The sequence below is a fragment of the Dendrobates tinctorius genome, unplaced genomic scaffold (assembly GCF_039654945.1).
Source record: "Dendrobates tinctorius isolate UK_male_01 unplaced genomic scaffold, ASM3965494v1 ptg000203l, whole genome shotgun sequence".
In the NCBI taxonomy this organism is placed as follows: Eukaryota; Metazoa; Chordata; class Amphibia; order Anura; family Dendrobatidae; genus Dendrobates; species Dendrobates tinctorius.
In genome coordinates this window covers 4774922-4788252 of record NW_027361870.1, presented here as the reverse complement: position 1 = coordinate 4788252, position 13331 = coordinate 4774922, and the positions used below count along the sequence as shown (strand labels likewise).

Below are 13331 nucleotides of genomic sequence, written 5' to 3'. Positions count from 1 at the left end.
CCCAAACACACCACCAGAGCAATGAAGGAGTGGCTTCATAAGAAGCATATGAAGGTCCTGGAGTGGCCTAGCCAGTCTCCAGATCTCAACCCCATAGAAAACCTTTGGAGGGATTTGAAAGTCCATGTTGCCCAGCGACAGGCCCAAAACATCACTGCTCTTGAGAAGATCTGCTTGGAGGAATGGGCCAACATACCACCAACAGTGTGTGCCAACCTTGCGAAGACTTATAGAAAACGTTTGACCTCTGTCATTGCCAACAAAGGATATATAACAAAATATTGAGATGAACTTTTGTTAATGACCAAATACTTATTTTCCACCATAATTTGCAAAATATATCTTGCCAAATCAGACAAGGTGATTTCTGGATTTGTTTTCTCATTTTGTCTCTCATAGTTGTGGTCTACCTATGATGTCAACTACAGGCCTCTCTCATCTTGGGAGAACTTGCACAATTGATGGCTATCGAAATACTTTTTTCCCCACTGTACACATCTGAAGAGATGCATAGTATAATAGTTACACATCCGAAGATGTACACAGCACAATGGTTATACATCTGAAGAGGCTAACAGCATAATGGTTATACATATTAATATATAAATAATGATAGCGGTACTGAAAAAGTGTCATAACTCTTGAACAGTCTTTAGATGGAGCAATATGGATAGGTGAGCTGTTAGTGATGGATTCTCAATTAAAATCCTTGTGATATGCTGGAACTTTATCTCCAATTCACCAGGTTCAAATCCCAGATGTTTCTCTTATTATCTTTCAGGTCTCCTTTAGTGATGAGCGAGTATACTCGTTGTTCGGGTTTTCCCAAGCATGCTCCGGTGTCCTCCGAGTATTTTGGCATGCTCAGAGATTTAGTTTGTGTGGAAGCATCTGCATGATTTGCAGCTGCTGTACAGGCTGAATACATGTGAGGAATGCTTGTTTGTTAGGGAATCCCCACATGTATTCTTGCTGTCCAGCAGCCGCAAATCATGCAGATGCTTCCACACAAACTAAATCTCTGAGCATGCCAAAATATTCGGAGGACACCCGAGCATGCCCATGAATACCCGAGCAACGAGTATACTCGCTCCTCACTAGTCTCTACTATCTAGTGGGGAAACTCACTTCTATAATGGGACTCTCTCCTCTATTTGCCTGGAATCCTAATGCAGGGAACCGTCTGATACAACATGCTCCTTTATACACCGTTTAAATCCCAATTACATTACACACGAAGCTATGTTTTTGGCTCTCATAGGGATGCGTTTAGAAAGAATGGGTTGTTTTACGATACTGGCTAATGCCAAACTCTCTGATACTTCACCAATATTATCCCCAATAAAGCCTATGTCTAACACACCCTGCATAGTGATGTGAGATGCTGCATTCCAGCTCCATGTTACACTGGGTCTCTCTTCACTAGCAGTCTCCCATAATATGGTGTTTTGACATTTCTAGGTAAACCACAAAATGATTGCCACTACCAAGAGGAGCCCACCACCCACAGAGGACAGCTAAACATTATTTAAACATATATAACAAAATACATAAACATTTTAAAAGAACAAGGTAAGGATATATTAATCATTTTCATGAGTGCACCACAATGATCAAAACAAGATTTGGTTTCCACAAATTACAAAACTATGCAAAAGTAGAAAAAAAGAATTGTGAAGGGGTGAAATCCATTAAGTGCATTGATCCTGTTTGTTTATGCATTGTTGTCAACTAGCTGCATTTCTGCACATTTTATGGGGATTCCCTATTGAGTGTATATTGCACAGTTTGTCCATCTCTCCTTGGATGGGAATCCCTTGTGGCATTTTCCGCTTCTGTGTTCTTTTCCTACAATTACCTTACCGTGAGGCCATAACATCCACTTCCTGATGTACTATGTCGTTAAAAAATAATAATGTTCTATATCTAATGGATGCCATCACTTCTCTTCTGTCATTGTGCACACTTTAAAGAATGAAGCTGTTATTACTTACATGGATCTGAAAAGTAACCACAGGAGTCATGTAGAAAGACTTCCTTTTACCCTTCATCTGTCATTTGGAGTCATGACTAAGGCACTGTCCTGATCAGTATGTGTGGTCTTACTCTCAGAAAAAAAGCTTCTCAAACATATTGATTGTGATGGAAGAGTCTATAAGTAAAGTGTAGAGAAAATATAAGACTCTACAACCTTCAAAATAATGTATGAAAACTAATAGCAAACCAATAGTAGCCTATTTCAAGAAAATCAGAGGTAAAAAGAAAGATACACATTTTCTAGAGCTTAAAAACGCAAATTAACGCTAGTGATTGATGTCCATGTATATATTCAGAAATTTTTAGAAAAACTGTTCATGGCAGAGATTTGCTAGCCAACTATAGACTGTGATAGTCTATCATGTCATAATACAGAGCACGAAGAATGTCCTTGTTGTACAGTACGTTACGTGGCGTGTTACCATAAGCGACGCAACTCACCTCATTGATGTGTATTATGCCCCATGTGAAGATGTGGGGGCTAGTGAATGGAAGGCCCGGGCAAAAAGGAAATTGGAAGATTGTGGAGGACTGACCGCAGAGGATAGGTATGGGAAAGGCTAAGAAGAGGTGAGTAATAGATTTTTTAATCCTTTCATTTGTAATCCAGCAAAATTGAGGTTAGATTGTGGATTCTGAATAGCAAAGCCACTGAAGAAGACTCAGGTCTTCAAAAATTCATTTATAACAACAAGCAAAAAGGCAGCAACACTTACCTGCCCAGGTCTAGAACAAATGCACTGCAGGGTGCAGCCAGCCCATAAAGCAAGATGTTAGCAACGGCAAAATGAGCAATTGTAAGTACACAGTGCTACATAACATGATGATTGTAATATATTAAGAGGATAAAAACTTTGATGGAGAAACGTGTGTATTTGGTTCTTATTTCAAGGGCATACTTTGATCATTGGATCAGAATTTGTCCAAAACAGGGACTGGACTATAAATAGAGGAGAATAGCTTATTACCTTAATGCATGAAAATATTGATCATGGATAATACAAATCATTTTTATTACAATTTGACCTCTTTTTGTATTAATTTAGTTTTTGCTACATACTATGTTCTGAGTTTTTACTTTTTTATCTGTATTTGTAGCATTTTTTTGAAAAAGTGTAATAATTTTTTTCTGCTTTTATAACATTAAGATCCAGCTGGTGCAAAGTTGTAAAGGCAATGATACATTGGTATGTAAATCATTTCTTCTACACAAGGAAGAAAACCTTTTCCTGAGTCAAACGAAGCTGGTGCAATGAGTATCCTGCTCTGTACTGACAAAGAGCAAAAACTACCAAACAGTTTTGTCAACAGTAGATTTTGTGTCCCACAAATGGGAACAACCTGTAATGTATATTCTCTTTGTTGAGTTTTTTCCTCCAATCAGCAAAATTCAATGTTGTTACTAGGTAGAATTAGACTGTTTGAAGATTGTCCCTATGTCCTTCCCATAGTTGAGCTCTGTATTAGGTTGCTCCTCCCTTCTTCTTCAGATTTTGGAAGAAACAGCATAATTTCTTCTGGTCTCTCTACAGTTGCATTACTGGTGGAGTTAAAACTATCTGCGGACGCCTGGTGATGTGAGTATGAGTTACACAATTATCTAAGAAGCTTATAGAACGCTTGGGATTTGCAGTCATCAGGAAGAGGCAGAATAGTAGAGATGAGCAAACATTGTCAGCTCCATCCTTATTTGGCAAGCTATAGCGCTTACCGAAGAAGCTGCATCGGGAATCCGGATATCAGGATCGCTCCCGATAATCAGGTGTCTGACACCACAGCTGAATGTGCCATGGCTGTGTAACAGTCACTACACATGCATGGAGAGCCTGTGTGTTGTGCCTGTCACACAGCTGCGACACATGCAGCTGCGGTGTCGAACAGCTGATTTTAGGTAGTGCTCCAGGTATCCGGGTTCCCGATGCAGCTTCTTCGGTAAGCACTATAGCTTGCTGAATAAGGAGGGAGACGACGATGTTCGCTCATCTCTAGTCAACAGGAAAGAATAGCATAATCGTCAGAGCTATTTTTGCAGCAAACATTTCTGGAACCTTGACCTAAACCTCATTGTCAGTTTGTTGAGTTTATGGAAATATGTTTGCGTTAAAAAATGATGTTTCCAAGCTTTTAGAATACAAAGGCTCCTTCATGAGGGGTTTGTTCCTTGTAGATGAATTGACTTCTCTATTCAAAGTATTACAGAATTGCTGTACAATTAAATATATGTGTTGCATTCTTGATTATTAGGAAGGGCTCATCAGTCGAGCATTACAGCTGTACACAAAGCTCCTATGGCTCTGCACAAAAATGTCATAGGCACTTCATGATGTCTCTTACACCATTATAATATGAGAAGTCTTTTTTCTTTAAATAAAAAAAATATTTAGAACTGAGAGTCCTCAGTGGTTGATCATGCATCTAAAGGAAGGTATATCCATAATGTACCATGTTTTATTTTCATCTTAGTACTTGTATGAATCTAAATCGAGAAAAGTCCTGTGTACGATTCAGTATGAAAACTCAAGCATATTGGGGACCTATAGTCCCATAGACAGCTAAGGTGTCCATAGTACAGCTCTTATTCAGCATGTAGGCACCTATAATACAATAATTCTATACAATACACATATACTGTATAACAGACAATTATAAAGCTTCTTTGAGAGGTGCACCAAAAATGGCATCGAAAAGTGGCATTTTAAGGGGTTGTCTTTGCAAAAGTAGACAAAGCAGGCTGCCAGTTTGTATTATATATGGTGGTTCTAAAGTCTGTAACACTAAACCTGGTCTGGATAAAGGTCTAAAGTTCTGAATGAGGTAGTCTTTTAGAGAAGTTTCTCTGTATGTATACTGTACATAAAGAGAAGAAAAAATACTCATTGTCTCTCAATGAACGAAAGATTCAAGAGGAAATCTTTTACTGATATACATTATGTCATTTGCGTCAAAGGTAAGTGGAAACCAAAATCAACCATTTGTGATCTGGATTCCAAATCATCCTGAAAACGAAAGTAAAAAAATGAAATCACAGGTGGATCCAACTTGAAAGAATTTTATCACTACTCATAATTTGACTTTACAGTGTGTTTGGTCCTCATATCTTTATACACACACTCCTGACAACATCTGTGCATGCTCTTAATGGTGTCCTGGAAAACCCCTTTCAGACCTGGATCATCTGTGGGCTACTGATCAGTCTGTGATGCTTCTAGGTGTCATCTGCATAATGTCTCAGAGGATGCTGGTTGAAATCAGAGCTTGGGAACATGAGGTTCAGTCAATTTTGACAATGCCTTCATCTTCCAGGAGCTGCTTACACACTTTGACCACATGCTGCCTAGCATTGTCCTACATTGGGACGAGCTCAGTGCACCAGTGTAAGGTCTGGCAATGGCTCTGAGTATTTCATCTGGGCATCTCACTTAAGAATAAGTCTCTGGCCACCGTTCACAACACCTTTCCCTCCTCGGAGATGTTCTTGCTTTTGCCTCTCACGTTTATTAGTTGTCAATTTCATTTGCATCAAACAAGTTGAAATTGATTCACAATCACTTCTATTTCCTATTTGGTCGGATTGATGCCCCTAAAGTTTAATTGACTTGGGGTTATGTTATGATATGTTTCCTTCATTTTTTGTCCTGTGTATATACTGTATACAGTTCAGATCAGGTAATATTTTAGCTGGTAAACAGCAAACAAGTGAGTATTTATATTTAGCAGTGAACTACCAAGTTTTTCTTTGCTTCTGTGAAAAATATTGTAGTCATTCACAATGTACATCAGGATTTTTGTGACCCATATTCAGTCTATTGAGGCTGGCAAAGAAGATGACTTCAGAAAGAGAAGTTGAAGCAGGAGTGCATTCTGAGCCACTCTGCTTTTTCCCATACTCTCGAGACCCACACGTTTTCTGATTGATAAATCATCAGGGGCTGAGAAAAGGAATGGGAAGTACAAGGACTCATCTATCCTGGGAATAAACAGATTTTAACTGAACATTCGCATTGTCAAAAGCCAATACCAACATTATTTCACAATAAAGGAAATGTTTATTTTAGATATCTGTGACATCTGAAAGTGAAGAAGGTGCCCACTTCTCAGTGACCTTGAGTTCTCAAGGATATTTCATCGGAAAATATAGTTCTGACAAGTTATAACTTTTGCAAATTTTCTTCTAAGTTACACATTCTGTCATATCATGTATTCTTTTTCTGCAGGAATAAAAGTGTATAATAATTAGATGGACATTCTCACTTATATTACTGTGTATAATTACAATCAGGTGGATCAGTGGTTAGCACTGTTGCTTCGCAGCACTGGGGTCCTTCTGGGTTCAATTCCACCAAGGACAGCATCTGCAAGGAATTTGTACTGTATGTTCTCCCCGTGTTTGTGTGGGTTTTCTCTGGGTTTACTTCCCCCTTCAAAGACAGACTGATAGTGAGTTTATATTGGGAGACCTATGGGGGACAGTGATAATGATGTCTGCTATGAATCACTGCTATGAATCACTGCTGTGTATAGCTCAGACGGTCGCTGCTTCAAGTCTCCCAAGAGGGCTATTACATACAGTAAAAAGTGGGGAAAAAAAATTTCCCCATTGAAAATAAAACAAATAAAAAATATGTATATTTAATATTGTTGCACTCAGACATGTCCGATCTATGAAAATATAAAATAAATTAATCTGATCGGTAAGCAGCGTAACAAGAAAAAAAAAATAAAAACGTTAGAATTTTGTTTCTTTGGCCTCCGCAATATTACAAAAAAATGCAACAAGAGGCGATCAAAACATCATATCTACATCAAAAAGGTATCAATAAAAACGTTAGTGCAGGGCACAAAAATTAAGCCGTCACCCATCCTCAGATCCCAAAAAATAGAAACAATATGGGTCAGGGAACATGGTCACAAATGCAAAACCTTTTTTTCATACAAATTTCAGAATTTTTTTACGCCACCTAAGTAAAAAAATGAGCTAAAAATGTTTGATATCTGCATGCTCATACTGACTTGGGGAATCCTATTGCCAGGTCAGTTTTACCATATAGTGAACATGACAAATAAAAAAAAAACTATTGTGAAATTGCACTTTTTTTGCAATTTCACTTTTTTTTTGCTGTTTTTTTTCCCATATTTCAGTAAACTATATGGCAGAATCCATGAAGGCATTCAAAAGGTCAACTCTTACTGCAAAAAAACAAGCCCTCATATTATTATATTGACAAATATATGAAAAAAAAATATGGCTCTTGGAAGAAGGTGAGGAAAAAAACAAAAAAAATGGAAAATGGCCCGGGGGTACAAGGGTTAACAATAATCAGTAGAAAATGCAATGGAAGTGTACTTGTTGTGTTTCATACTCCCTTTCCATGCCTTTATAAGAAATGGGATTATGAGACTCTTTCTATCTTCCCCTTACTTCTTTGCTAACCTTTACAAGTCAATATAACCTATGGGAGGAGAGAGGAAACTTGCAATGGTAAGACCCCTATGCCTTTCAGCCTAACATAATATTACTGGCTGCCGCTGCAGTATGAGCTCTTTTTTTGTATATCATTTTGGTGATATGGAAAATCCTGAGATAGCACAGTTAATTAATCTTTAGAGATTATATGGATGGCAAATCTTTCCATCTGCCCAGCAAGAAATCTCATTACCAAAGAGAAAATATTTATTCAAAAAGTTGATGCAGTGACACAACCTTGTTGAGCCTATTACATTGGTGAAATAATATTTGCAGTCAGGTTTTCATCAAGATGAAAATCAGAAAGGTACAGTATATCCAATTACAGCAGTCCCAGAGTGAATTAATTGAGCAATACTTCAGCATACACAGCTCGACTCTAGTCAAAGCAGGGCTTCATAGATCTGGGTTTCCAGAGCCCCATTCGCATGATATCTGAGGATCACAACGATAAGTAAGTTATCGCCTATTTTATGCATACGGGTTAACTTACTATCTTGGGAAAGACTCTTGACAATAGTATGCTTTTATTCTGGATAGTAACTGATGTACTTTTAGGAATGTTGTAGGTGGTGGTCTAACTTTGTGTATAGGTGATCCTGGATAAAGTACTTCCACAAGGTTGAAAGGTTCTTTTAAGGGAATCTCATGTAAAAATAGAGTGGGGGAGACAAATAAACACCGCTTCCAAATACCCTTCACTGTCCGTTCATCGTCTGGTGGAAGATTGGCAGCGCAAATTCAGATCCATCTTTTCATATGTCTACATTTTAAGGGAATATGTTAGTAGGATCAACCCTCCAGAGCCGTCTGCATGGCTATGTAGGTTATAGGAAGCTGAGAAAAATGATACCTTGATATTTGTGATCTGATGTCTTATTCCAGAGAAATCCATGTTTTTCTTATATGTAAATGAACTGTTCAAGTCTATGGGCCAGACACTGATCTGGATGAAAATTTGCCTCCGGAGCTTATTATGATTGATAAGGGGGAGTTACCAGTATGACACAAGTAACAAACACAGAACATTAGAATTGAACTTTGTCTCCGTACAAACACATTTGCTGCAGCTCTCACAGCTCTGCTGTATTGTAACCCTGGCTGTCTGTGGGATGGAAGTTAAAGCAGTAAGAGGAACCTGGAGATGTGTCAGTGATAATCACACACAGCTCTGCAGTGAGATCCGGAGAGCAGAGAGCGGCCATTACACATCACACTAGTAATGTTCTCTTTTAATTAAAATAATCTCCAGAGGCAGATTCTCTGGGACATCTGTGTTTGACCCATAGATCTTAACATTTCATTTACATATAAGAAAAATTTAGATTTCTGTGGAATAAGACATTGGATTGCAGATATCAATGTATAATTGTATTTAGTTTCCTATGACCTGCATGCCCATATAGACAGCTAAGGAGGGTTGATCCTACTGACAGATTCCCTATAATATAAGTTATGCATTCATCAATCTATGTGCACTGATTCTGTAAACTCCTATTATGTGTATGCCGTCTATGTGCTGCCACATAAGGCATCTATATAAAGTCACGTTTTGGAGGTATTCTCCTCTAGAAGCCTTGAAGAATATCCTCATGGTAAATCATTACAATTTATTATTTTTAAATGTGAAATTGGAGGCATATAGAGTTACAGTTTGTGCCCATAGACTTGAGTGGTATATTATAGATTTGTATAATTTCAGAATGTAAGTAGCTGTATTGAGCATGAGCCCGAACATTAAAGAGTTTTAAAGAGTAAAATACAGGCAGCTTTATTCATAATATGTACCAAAATACATAAAAAGATGAGCCTGAACATAAATTATACAGCCTAAATCCAGAGAGAGGCAAATCTTTTCTTATTTTATGCCAATCAATAAAAAATTATAATAAAAAACCTGTAACTGTAAGCAACATAAAATGAACGTAGTAGCACAATACAACAGAAGTTTACTAATTTACTTAGTAATAAATTCAATAAAAACATTGAATCAAATTACCAAGTCTCCATTTGATGGATCTTTAATTTATTTTCAATTTTAGAGAACAGAATTGTTTGCCCTCAAGATTTTTTTTTACAAACTATTGGCAACTACATTTACTGCCAATGTGCATTAGAGTGAATTTTGGCCTGGTACTCAACACCTAAAATTCAATTTACAAAAGTAAACCAAAGTTGCACATATTCCTTCATGTTCTCCCAGGTGAGCTGCTTTCTTCAAGCTAATACTTCTAAAGCAAGCTAACTTTAGCTAATTATCTGCTAGTTTATTCTCCCTTGCTAAATTTTGGCAGGTTGCTTCTGCAAATTATGAAAAATAAATGTGAAATATGCAGATGTCTTTGGTTTGAAGCAGATGTTTGGTCCTTTCTGCCAGAATCTAATCAGCTGTATCCCAAGAGTTCCCTCTCCAATATTGTCCAAAAGTTGTTTAAAAAACATGAAGAGGATAGGGACGATACACACTGAACAGCGATACTCCAATGTGCACTGTGAGCTTTGAAGGCTTCAAGCAATAAAAAGTAAAAAAAGGAGAAAAAAAAGAATTTAAACAATAATATAAAATAAATGAAATGATAATGAAGTATAAATATAAAAGAAATCTGATAAACAACACAAAAAGAATTGTAATAGGAATCGTGGAAATATATTGTTGCCAAACTAGGTAACAATTTACATACAACACCGTAATGTTTATAACGTCATTGCCATTGCCAAGTAACAACGATAGCTGCATTGTGTCCTAATGAGAAAAGTAAAAATCAGCTGGTGGGCATTAACACCCAAATTCACAAGTTTTTTGGGATGCAGTCATATTTTTAGTTGAGGATTTAATTTGTCAGTGTTGCACTTTGCCACATGGCTTGTCCAAGATTTCAGTACTTGACAATTTCTCACCAAGCAATTGTGGGCTTAAATTCAAGTCTTCCCATATATGCCGCTCCCTCTTGCATGCCTTTATATTTTTTATGTTGCTGACCTACATCTTTGTGTGGGCAGATATGTTGAGAGATGAGATTCATAACTAATTGTGTTTTGCTTTGCAAATAACACTTTGTAGCATCACTCTGGCAGATCCACATAGTCGATGATCCAGGAGTGACATAAAATATTCTGGGAATACCCATACCACACAGGAGCCAATACCAGCCAGCAACAAACACAACACATTCACATTCCTAAGTCTGCCTTTGATTTCATCATTTCCATGAGGCCCTTGACGAGTTTGGTTTGTCTTTTACATGACTTCCTGTATTTGGCCATTGGCGTGATAATAGTGAAGCACATCCAAAATGTGCCATTTAGGTTTTGCATTTTACCATTAAGGCAATCTATTTTCTATTTTTACCTTTGTAAACGTATTGTTTTTTATGTTGAATATTGTAGCTGTTTTTGTTTGCATTTGTTTTTTAGCTTTGACGCATATTTATTTTTTTCCCATTTTTTATGTTGGACAGGCATATGCATTCTTGGTACTATCAAGATAATGGTGGAGAACACCCTAGTGGACCTATCAAGGCATGCACAAGATCGATCTTCCTACAGACCGTTTATCCATCAAGTCGCCATGGATTAAGATTGAGTCGAAGTCCGTAAAAATAAAAAATGTACCTAAACCTGGGCATGTGTCTTTTTTCAATCATACTAACTATTTAACTATACCCCACATGCTAACATAAAATTGTATTTGGCGAACAAAGATTCTAAGAATCCTCTTATAGACTATTATACAATGATGGGTCTGTAAGTAGAGATGAGCAGATCAATCCATGGAGGATCGAGTTTGAATCAAATTCCCTGGAATTCATGGTTACACGTGAATTCAAAAACTTTAAATTTCGATTTGCAGTTTGCAAAATAAACCACTTGTCAAGCACCATTTCACACAATGCTGAAGCATCATGGAGAGGCCTAATGTCATGTTGCATTGCCATGCAGGCTTCCCCTTGATGCCCTGCCACTACAACATCTAGTGTATTATCATATCACGTAAAATGGTGGTCAGTATCTGGGCCATCACAAATCAACGGTTCCCAATGGAGCACAGTTTGTACGTCAGAGTCGATTTCCATCTCCAGAGTCATGGAGTAACTCTTTCTCTGTCTCACTTTTGCCAACTTTTTATACCATTTCAGAGAAATACATACCTGGCTACATTTGTGCAGCCAGGTTCTGATTCATTCTGCCTGTGCTTTAAGCAGCATTAATCGGCTGACAGGTACCATTTATTGTACAGGTGCTTCTCACAAAATTTGAATATCATCAAAAAGTTAATTTATTTCAGTTCTTCAATACAGAAAGTGAAACTCCTATATTATATAGAGTCATTACACACAGAGTGATCTATTTCAAGTGTTTATTTCTGTTAATGTTGATGATTATGGCTTACAGCCAATGAAAACCCAAAAGTCATTATCTCAGTCATTATCTCAGTAAATTAGAATACTTTATAACACCAGCTTGAAAAATTATTGGTCTGGAAAAAAGGGGTGGGGTAAATTCATTAAAGGGAACCTATCACCTGGTTTTCCCAATCTAAAGTGCGGCCACCACCTCTCAAGATTATTTTACAGCATCCTAGTAAGCTGTATGTAAGTCCCCAATCCCCTCTGCATTGCACAAAAAAGATTTTTTATTATATCATCAGATTTCACAGTCCAGACAGAAGGGCGTCTCTGATATTGAACCAGAGTCTTCTCTCTTCTTATGATGGGTGTGGATGGCACATGCGACAGCATCAATAGTGTCCCCCATGGTGCTTCTGCAGAGGCACACTTCTTACTGCTCGGCAGAGCAAAGTACTGTAATACTCATGCGCTGGTGAAAGCCAAAGAACACCAACCAATAACTAGGAAGTAAAGCCTGTGCATGCGCACTACAGTTCTTTGCTCTACCCTCAGCAGAGCAGTAAGAAGTGTGCCTGTGCCGGAGCATGATGGGGGACACTGTTGATGACGTAGGATGCATCATCCACAGGGAGCAGGGAAGGAGGACTCCGATCGTTAGAACAGAGTAGGCGCCAGTTTAAGATCGGAGACGCCCATCGAACTGCATACACTGTATGTGAGTATAATGAAAGGTCTTTTTTGTGCTATGCAGAGCAGATTGGGGACTTACAATTTAAAGTATAATTGGATGATGTTTTACTATGAAGAGTCAAGCTATTTCAGCATTGTGATTACCTACACTACTGAAGAAAATAAGTTGGAAGGAAAAAAAGACGACTAAATTAGTGTTTGCTTGATATATTTGCTTTGGTTATATCCATGTATAAGGAGAAATTGTTTCTCATATCTGTAATACGATACCTGCTGCTATGTTTGGTACAGAACGGCTATGAATACAGTCTTTGCAATATTAATTTTTAATTGATGATGCTCATTAAGAGACACTTTAAACAGAGCAATTATCATTTATCTTGATATATTATTTACTAGCTCTGGCTGTCATGGTTAGGGACCAGTGATGAGTGTAGAGGGAATACTGCTCGCTTTCAGAATATGCTGGTCAGAAGATTTTCCTGCTTAGAAGGTGGTTAAGACAACTAAAGACTTCCAAGTTTTGACATCTAGGAAAACCACATGGTTCCTAATCAAAACACAGGGGGGACCTTCTAAAGACAAGCCTAGAAGGGTATTTAATGAACATGGATGGCAATTTTAATAAAAACCCCAGTCTATGAATTATTTATTCATTAGTGTTTTTCAATAAAAACATCATTTTGTGCATATACAGTATTTCAGTATTCAGCCTCATTTCTTTCCTTCTGTTATTGTTGTAGCTTTGGATGCTGCTGTGACCTTGTTGTGACAGTGAAAGTCTTTAAAAA

The 13331-nt window shown here is 37.6% G+C and overlaps 1 long non-coding RNA gene across 1 annotated transcript; it reads left to right on the top strand.

Annotated features, from left to right (window-relative positions):
- The first annotated feature begins 3548 nt into the window (after positions 1–3548).
- Positions 3549–11122, top strand: LOC141057203 (uncharacterized). The gene is made up of 2 exons (XR_012222000.1): positions 3549–3614; positions 10960–11122. It is a non-coding gene; the product is annotated as an uncharacterized lncRNA (long non-coding RNA).
- The last annotated feature ends 2209 nt before the right edge of the window (positions 11123–13331 follow it).